This window comes from Chrysemys picta, chromosome 2 (genome assembly GCF_011386835.1).
Source record: "Chrysemys picta bellii isolate R12L10 chromosome 2, ASM1138683v2, whole genome shotgun sequence".
Classification (NCBI taxonomy): domain Eukaryota; kingdom Metazoa; phylum Chordata; order Testudines; family Emydidae; genus Chrysemys; species Chrysemys picta.
In genome coordinates this window covers 61,296,130-61,306,128 of record NC_088792.1, presented here as the reverse complement: position 1 = coordinate 61,306,128, position 9,999 = coordinate 61,296,130, and positions in this window count along the sequence as shown.

Below are 9,999 nucleotides of genomic sequence, written 5' to 3'. Positions count from 1 at the left end.
CAGGCCAGGAGCAGAGCCTGAGTTTATCCCAAAATAAAACTTATTCCTGGAACTGCATCCCTTCACCAATAGCTCCTGTTTCCTAAGTCCTTGCATCCATAAGACCTCCAAAAATCTTAGAACAGAGGTGGACTGACCCCAGGTCCTATCAGTCTTACGAGGATGAGCTACCCTGTTACATTAGCCTTCTCACTCTATATGGCCTTGGAATACCAGAGATTCCCAAAGAGATAGGAAAAAAGGATGTAATGGTTTGTCCTTACTCCTCTTCTTGGATTAGCTGATTTCATTAAGTGTTTAAACCAACCAACAAAGATGGGGGGAGGAAAGGGGGAGATTCTAGCCAACTTTCTCCAAAACAGATGAATTGCAAGAATATAAACTGCTTGTGGTATATTAGTTTCACCTAAAAAGATAGATTCTAGCTCAACAGAAATAATTTTCGGGAGGTCTATAGACTGTTTTATAGAGGATGTCACAATAAATGATCACAGTGGTTCCCTCTGACCTTGGAATCAGTGAATCTATAGTGAAAATAGAGCCTGCATCTTTAAGACCATAAGTTCAGCTCTTTCCTATAGAAGTTTTCAGACAGCTTGCACTTATGTCTGGATCTTGCTGGTCTGCAGGGATTATTCCCAGGGTTGTATTCTACTTTAAGTTGTTAAATACTATTATTTGACAGACTGCTAGTTAAAGACAGACTGCTACACACATTCATGTTATTGATAATACACCTAAAAATTACTCTAGACGTTTTAAACAGAAAAAACAAGTGCAGGATACCTTCTTGAACCATTAGAGGTCACTGTTGTGTATGTAATGCCAACTTGCTTACACATTTCTTGCAAACACTGCACTACAGCATGGTTGTGCTCAGAAAAGTGACTATATAAAGGGCCCCATTTTTACTCTACAGATCTGGCCCCTATAGATCTAGCTACTCTTACTGTAACAGAGCTACCCAATACAACATTAGGAATGTGAGTTGGACTGTCTTCAGGCTTATTCACATTCTACAGAATTGTTAACTGAGTACCATATTTCAGATGGTGCCAAAAATAAATTTGTGAAGCTGGTAGCTAGAAAAAACACCTTAATTATAAACTTGTGATTTGATATTCCTGAAAAACAATAGTCCCCACATTGTCAATGTTAGAGTCACTTATCATAGTATGGGCACACTCCAATACCTCAATTATAAATGAGCCAAGGTAGCCTTCACTGGGGCATACTGGGCAGATTTCTACTTGCACCCACTGAGGCCAATAAGGTTGCATGTATGTAACTGAGAGCCACATTTAGCACAGAGCATTTGACAAGGCCACCGAACAAAGCTATTAGCAATACCCTCTGTCACAGCTGTGTCAGTAATCAGATGGGAAACTCATCTAATTGTTTGGAGAAACAGCATATCCTTCAATAGAGGAAGCTGATATTTCTAACAAAAGATTGATAGCTACTTTAATTTCTGGCTGAATTGCTCTGACCAGCTCATTTCAAAATGCACACTTTCCTCTGTCCCGGGGTACAGGGCAGGGGGCTTGCAGAAATAGAAAATGCTACTATCATTAACTTCTTGCTACTAGTCCTGTCCTCCTTGTTCTCTCATTCTTTTCTAATGAGTCATCCACTTTTTATTCCTGGAATGAAAATGCTTTAATGCTTTTGTTCAAACGTTTTTCTTTTTATTTATGCCAAACATATTCCCAGTAAGGCAGATAGGTATAACACAAGGCAGATTTTGATCCCACCAGTAAACCCAATATTTCCATCACAGGATGTAAGATCCCAGAGATTTTTGGGGTGTCCCTGAATTCCCTGCATCTCATTAGATTATTGTCCATTCCAGAGCTGTAACAATCTGGAGCCAAGACTGTCAGAAGCAAACTTATGGCACACCATTAGGGCACCCCCTTGTGTCAGGGTGGGATATTTCAGGAATCTTAGCCTCTAGAGCCTCCTGCAGGTCTTCTGTCTGTACACAATTCAGCCTCCAACTGAGAAGCATCTAAGTCCAATTCCTTTCAGGGCAACACAAACTCAGACCAGCATCCAAAGTTTCTCAACAAATCTACCCTTTTCTGGACTCTGTCTTCAGTCGCCTTCCTCCAATACCAGAGGAGACTTTCTGAGATTTGTGGCTTTCCTACACACCCAACTCCTTTACAGGAGTCCCTCTTTTCTCTGTGGTTCGTCCCTTCACAGTGAACTTTCTCCCTCTTTTATGAGGGCCAGGTGTCCCTTAAGCATCACTTACTGCCTCTTAGGGCAGGTCTTCACTACAGGGGGGGGTCGATTTAAGATAAACAAATTCAGCTATGCGAATAGCGTAGCTGAATTCGACGTATCGCAGCCAACTTACCCCGCTGTAGGGACGGCGGCAAAATCAACCTCTGCAGCTTCCCGTCGACGGCGCTTACTCCCACCTCCTCTGGTGGAGTAAGAGCATCGATTCGGGGATCGATTGTCGCGTCCCAATGGGACGCGATAAATCGATCCCCAAGAGGTCGATTTCTACCCGCTGATTCAGGCGGGTAGTGTAGACCTAGCCTTAGTTCTTTTCTTCTGCCTGAGAAGCAATTAGCTAATTATTGTTTGCAGTATTGAAGAATAACCCTGTGTATCTCATAAGTTTGTCTCTTTCACCAACAGAAGTTGGTCCAATAAAAGATATTACCTCACCCACCTTGTCTCTCTATTAATTAATTATGGCACAGGTGTAATAGATATGACTAATAACTCCTTCCCATCACATTGACTCATTAAAAAACTCCTCACCATGCCTGCCAAATCATTTCATCTTAAAACCTCCCATTCTCTACACAACCCAAATACTGGTTTGCGTGCTGGGTATTTCCATGGGGGCTCGAGGGAGGTGGACTCTTTCTCACCAGATGATGAAGTTTCTCTGGAAATGCTAAGCCTGGAGGGTGCACTAGCCTCTGTGTCCCTAAAGAGTCTTTCTCTTCTCTGAAGACCGGAGAAGAAAATCTGTATAGAGAGGTCACTGACATGAGGAAATCACAATTTAATTTAGCCATAAAAGAATAACTGGTGATTAATTCTGTCTTGTAACTCCCCCTGCAATTTTATTATTGAGTAAAAATAATGTCAAAATATTTGTGATGTTGTTGTTTTGTTTTCTGGGGGGGGGGTTTGGTAACAAAGTTAATGATTTGATTCAGGGTTAAGATGTTTTTTAATTCATTTGCCAGTTACTAATTAGAACAATAAACAAGTGAATAGTTAAATATATTTCAAAAGTCAGAATGTCTCAGGCTGGAGGAGCCAGCATTAAAGTGTCCTAAATGAATTAATACTTTTAGATTGAACTCTGAGTTGATAATTGGTTTCCTCACAATAAAGAAATTTGTGGAGTTACAAAACTGCAGAATATCATCCACTGTAGTTCTTCTCTTTCCTCAGGAATCTCGGACATTTCCTGGACTGTGGATGCCTAGGGAGTTCTCAGGAAAGCACCACTCTCATTTATTTAGACTAAAAACATCTCCTTGATTTATGGCAACTTTAAAATATTTTCAACTGTCTGCTGAAGAATTAAAAGGCAGTGAGAAGTTTGTGGGTTTTCTTTAGGAGATGGGTCAGAGTGGAGTTTTATTTAATACTAGCTGCTAATCTCTTGCTGCTTTTTATTAAATGACGAAAATGGGATTTAGACAACCTCTGGGAGGGGATGCAATCCAGCATCACTAACTCTGGTTCTTGCTAGAACACCAGCTTTGCTTCCTGATTTATATACGTTAGTGCAGGGCTGATTCAAGCACATCCATGGCCCCCTGAGAATCACCTCAGGTTTATCCCCTCCTTCTGATGTAATAAGTTTTTCCTCCTGCCTCTGGGGTTATAATAAAAACTGTATGTTGGCTGAAATAAAAAGCTACTATTTTGGGTGTGGAAATGGGCTGGCGGGGAGGCTGAGAGAAGGACAGCTGAGGGAAACGTACAAAAGCGCAGCATTGAGCAAGCTGTGGGGTTGAAGGTGCAGAGAAATGTTGTGGAGAGAAGGGAGGAAGCAGCAGGAGCACAAAGCAGCAGGCAGCTCTAAGTGGCAGGGCAGTGCCAGAATTGAGGGAGGGGAACTACCACAATAAGGCAACAGTTGCCATCAGGCAGAGATGGCAAAAGTGACAGGGGACCCAGACGGAATCTTCTCACCTGAGCAGCAGGAGCCACATGGGCAGAGGTTGGCTCAAATCACGAAGTTTTTGAGGTCAGCAGGTGGCAGGAAGGTTGAGGAGGAGGAGATGTGGGTCACAGAAAACTGCAGTGGAGGCAGGAGGTGGGCAGCAGGTGGGGGGAAGTGCAAAGGAAGCCCTGGTCAGCGGTAGTGGATCAGACTTGCAAAGGGGCCAGAGGAAGCCCCATTTGGGGACAGGAAAGCAGCTCCATGAAAAAGATGAGACCAGCTCAGGGGAATAACCTGCTGTGAAGGAGCAGAGCAGTATCCTCAAGGGGGGAGGGGCCCTAGATCAAGCCCAACCAGAGGCTGCAGACCCCTGTCAGAAAGGGTCTGGTAAAAGGCTCTGATTAGGCAGGAACAGCCACCAGGAGGGGGTGGAAAAACTCCTCAGCCACGGGCTACAATAGGAGCATCAGGCAAGGCACCTGGGAGGCAGGAGCCACAGCCTCTTCCTTTCTCCTTGACCCCCTTTTTTTCCTCTTAAATCTTCCTTTTCATTTATATCCCACCAGTTGTGTGCGTGTGGCTGGGCTGGAGCCCCATTGCTGGGGAGTGGCAATATCTAGCCAGAAGGGTTTTGAGTCTTCGAGATACAGCGAGAGGTTCAGCTCAGCTTGCTCACACTGTCCCTTTGCATGCAGTACAGAGGGGGAAATGAGGAGCAGGAGCAGAACACTCTCTCTCACTGCCTCCCAGTGAGGGGTCCCTCCCACCCCAGGTGCAGCCTGTCTCCAGTGGGTCTGCAGCTTCTGACACACAGTCTAGTACTGATCCTGCAAAATCTAACAAAATAACCAATTTTTCAACCTATGTCAATCTCCCTGTTGTTCCCCTAGACTCACTTGTTAATGGCATTTTTACAATTTCCCGTAGAGACAACATGAAGGTCAAGGGGAGCTTTATGAAAAAGGCTGACGCACTCTCATGCTTCTAAAAGCTGGAACCGAACTAACACATTGCTCACCTCTGCTTTCACTGAATGGAGAAACTCCCAGCCGCGCGATCCAAAGAGAACAAGGCTTCTTACTAATATGCAGCCTCTGACATCTCTCTTCCTAGTCATTGGGTGACCAACAATTCCCTTCAGTGATTTTCTCTCTTTTTTTCAATCTTTTCCCATAAAGCTTTTCCCAAAGGTCATTATTCACTGCATGTGGAAATGCCGGGTAGAACTTTGTCAATCGATTTTAGCTGCAGGACTTGGTTAACCTAGATGCTTTATCATTAATAATAATAATAATAATAATTAATAATAGTTTGTGTTGTGCAAGTGTCTAAAGGCTCCAGTCAGGATTGAAACTGCACTCCTGTCTGCTCCAACACGGACCCAGGGTCTGAATCACGTGTCCCAAAGCTGCAAGTCTACCTGAAAACAGCTCCCAGAGGTGTGCTTGTCTTTAGCACTCAGATGCCCAACTCCCAATGGGGTCTAAACCCAAATAAATCCATTTTACCCTGCATAAAGCTTATGCAGGGCAAACTCATAAATTGTTCGCCCTCTATAACACTGATAGAGAGATATGCACAGCTGTTTGCTCCCCCAGGTATTAATACATATTATGAGTAAATTACTAAATAAAAAGTGATTTTATTAAATACAGAAAATAGGATTTAAGTGGTTCCAAGTAGTAACAGACAGAACAAAGTAAGTCACCAAGCAAAATTAAATAAAATGCGCAAATCTATGCCTAATCAAACTGAATACAGATAATCTCACCCTCAGAGGTGCTTCAGTAAGTTTTTTCTCAGACTGGACACCTTCCAGGCCCGGGCACAATTCTTTCCCCTGGTACAGCTCTTGTTGCAGCTCAGATGATAGCTAGGGGAGTCTTCATGATGGCTCCTCTCCCTCTGTTCTCTTCCACTCCTTTATATATCTTTTGCATAAGGCGGGAACCCTTTGTCCCTCTGGGTTTCCACCCCCCCTCACTGGAAAAGCACCAGGTTAAAGATGGATTCCAGTTCAGGTGACATGATCACATGTCACTGCAAGACTTCATTGCCCACTTGTCAGCACACACATATACAGGAAGACTAACAGGTAAACCTAGCCACCTGCAGACAATGGTCCTTGTTAATGGGAGTCATCAAGATTCCAAACCATCATTAATGGCCCACACTTTACATAATTACAATAGGCCCTCAGAGTTATATTTTATATTTCCAGTTTTAGATACAAGAGTGATACATTTATACAAATGGGATGATCACACTCAGTAGATTATAAGCTTTGTAATGATACCTTACAAGAGACCTTTTGCATGAAGCATATTCCAGTTACATTATAGTCACTAAGGCCAGGTCTACACTAACCCCCTAATTCGAACTAAGGTACGGAACTTCAGCTACTTGAATAACGTAGCTGAAGTTCGACGTACCTTAGTTCGAACTTACCTTGGTCCACACTCGGCAGGCAGGCTCCCCCGTCGACTCCGCGGTACTCCTCTCGCCGAGCTGGAGTCCCGCAGTCAACGGCGAGCACTTCCGGGTTCGACTTATCGCGTCCAGACTAGACGCGATAAGTTGAACCCAGAAGTTCGATCGCTCGCCGCCGAACTACCGGGTAAGTGTACCCAAGGCCTTATATTTTTATAAAACCATATAAACTGCACAACGTCACGCCCTGGACCTCTATTCCACCATTTTCCTTTGGGGAATCTGTCATACCTTTGCTGGTACCTCTGTGAGGATGAGGTGTGAAAGAAGCATCTCTGTCTGAAGGCAGGTCTACACGCTCTCCAGTGGGCACTTAGTGGGGCAGGGAGAGACTGTTTGGTTTTGCCACATTGTCCGCCAGCAGCTTCTCCAGCTTTTCTCCAAAAAGGAGGAAGCCTGTAAACTTAGCCAAGCATAGGACCTGCTTAGAGTTAGTATCCATCTTCTAGGGTCAGAGCCATAGCTGGCAGCTGGCTACATGGCTTGGGTAGAGAAACTTATTGCATCCATTGAAGCATTAGGTACAAATGCTGTTGCTAAGGACACTTTTGTTAAAGTGGAGCCTGTCCTTTAGGCTTGGAGCCCTTCCAGCCAGGAAAGGAACTGCTCTTGCAAAGCAGGTAGCTGCCAGGGACACTCAGAGGGTGGCCTCCATCTTTCTATCCTTGGGATCCTTAGGGTAGAACTCCCTTCTGAGAGAATAACCATATCCCTGGCGAGGGATGCTACAGTGGCACCAACCTTCGGCATCTCAGCAATAGACCCCCTTTGGTTTCTGAATGTTTAGAGAACCTGAGGACACAATTGTTAATGTGCGTGCCCTGATCCTTCTTGTTCCATTCATCCCTAATCAAAGGAGGAGTGAAGGGGTCTCGCAGCCTCAGGGGAGGAATTTGAGGGGAGGAATTTACTCTGAGGCTTGACCTCAGGAGCCCACTCAAGCTGGATGTGAATCGTGGAAACAACAGTGTTGCCCACAGCTTGAAATTTCAAAGGTGGAAAAAAAAATTCTGCATTCCCACCCTTTCTGTTTGGATTCAGAACCAGACAGCTCACCTTCCTCAGTGGAGGAGGAGAGTCAGAGGACTCTGTCTCCTGGATTTTTTGTGTGCCTTTTCTTTCCCTTTTTGGAACCTTTTTGGGCACTTTGGGAGCTTAGACTCTCTGCTGCAGCTTTGGTGAGGGCTTTTGCTGCTTGCCTTCCATCGGTTCTGCAGCACTCTTGAGAGGTCTGTCTCAGAATCCTCTCCCGCTGGGACCCATTCCTCCTGGGAGTTGTCTGAGTCCTGCTGGTCAGCTTGGGAGGGAGTGGGAGCTGATTAGAAGCCCTGCTTCTTTCCCCAGGGCTCTGAGGACCCACTTTTAGACATGGGGGGGGATTTGTGGCCCTCCAAGTTTCCCCTCTTTGTTCTGTTGGGGCTTCTGGGACTTACCCCCTGAGTAGAGCGGTCAGGGAGGATCCTCCTCGCTTATGGAGCCGCTCCCTGCTCTGTACCCAGGTTCCTGGTCCATTTTATCCCTGCTGGGGTTGTGGCTGCCTTGGTGGGTGTAATGGGGTTTGCTCACCACTCTGGCACCTCCTGCTGGAGGTCTTTGGAATTAGCTCTGTATGGTAGTGCACCCTCTTCGGGTGGTGCCTCGTCACCGTCACTCCTGTTCTAGCACCCACATCTCTCCAAGGACCACAGCAACCTCTTCAGTGACTCAGCCCTCCGGCCTTGCCACACACTGGGTTTCCCCCTTCTGGGGGACCTGCAGTCCTCTGTTCAGCCACTTCCCTTAGTGGCAACTGCAGCGAATTGTCTGGCCACTTGCTCATGGCCCCAGCATCCTCTTTGCCCTTGCTTCAGGACCTCAGCCTGTAAACCCCAGTAAGCCAGCCAGGAGCTGTCTCTTGCTCCCCCAGTCCCTGCTCGCAGCACTGCTCTTTACAGGGTGCTGGCCATTCTCTCAGCTCTCCAGAGACACAGTCTTTCCTCCCTGGGCTCCCAGCAGAGAACTGCCCTCCTCTGCCCTGCAGCTCCCTTTTTATATGGGCCTTCTTGGCCATGATTGGCTGCTCCCTTCAGCCCTTTTCTGATAGGCTGCGCAGGAGCAGCCACCCTGGGCTCTATTAACCTCGTAGAGGCCAGTGTGGGGCAGGCGCCCCATCACACATTCTCCCCCTCAAGCCTACAACTCTTGGGGGTAGGAAGATCTCATGCTCTTCACTACGCTGAGATGCCGCTTTAGGTTATCCTGCTGTTTCTTGGTTTCCCTCAGCCAGATACACACATCTTCCTTCTCCTTTATAGCATCCCTAAATTCTTCCCTCAGGCTTGCCAGGTCTCCTTCTGCCCTTAGGCTGCCACTGCTAATTGGGCTTGTATTTTGGACTCCCCTAGTCCCTTTTCTCTCAGAGATTGGGTACCCACAGTAGCCTGTTCCACCACTGTGTTTGTTCCTACCTCTCCCTGGACCCCCTCCGTCCCAGTCATTTTGTCCGCGACCTCCTTACTACCTCCTACTGAGTGTGGGAGATGACTCCCTGGCAGGTCTACAGCCATCATCGCTGCATCCACCCTGACAGTCTCTGATACAACCTGGTTCCCGGGCACGCCTTTCCTCTCCTGCCTTCTCTTAAGGGGGCAATGCCTTTTTATTTATATCCCCCCCTCCATTGCACCAAAAGCAAACTCCTTGTCTCTTCTTGGCCGTGGGTCTCCCATAGTCATTCCCTTGTTCAGCCCCATCCTCTGGGCTAGCCATGACCCTGCAACTTATGAAAGGGCACTCCCTCTGTAGGTCCCCCTGTTGCCCACAGGCCCAACATGCCCATCCTCTCTTTGTTCTCCTGACAGGGGGATTCTTTTGGGCTCTCGATCGTTTCCACTCTCTGTTTGAGGCTTCAGTCCCCCATCCCAGTAGGGGCAATCTCTTTTCCAGTGTCCTTGCCACCAACAGGCATAACAATCAGTCAGCCCAGCCACAGGTCTCCTGGTCCTGGTACCTGGCTTCTCCTCATGGTCTCTGTGGCTTCTATTAAACTTTCTCCATAGGAACTTTGCCAAGGCCTGCTGTTGCTTAACCAGCTTCCCCAAATAAGTCTGGAGGTACCACTGTGTCTCCCATTCCTTCTGTTGGTTCTCCTGGATTTCATGCAGCAGGGTCTCAAACCTTCCGTGCTGTCTGTCAGTCCCTTTCTGCCAGGGTACTGACCCCAAAGTCCAGCCTGGGATGGCACAACAACCCTCTGCAAAGAAGACCTCTGCATACTCTGGATCCATCATCTCCACCTTCAATATCTCGCCTTTACTCTCTCAAACACACGTGTACCTGGCCAATCGTCCCCACAGTCCTCTCTCCTCCCCTTATCTCAG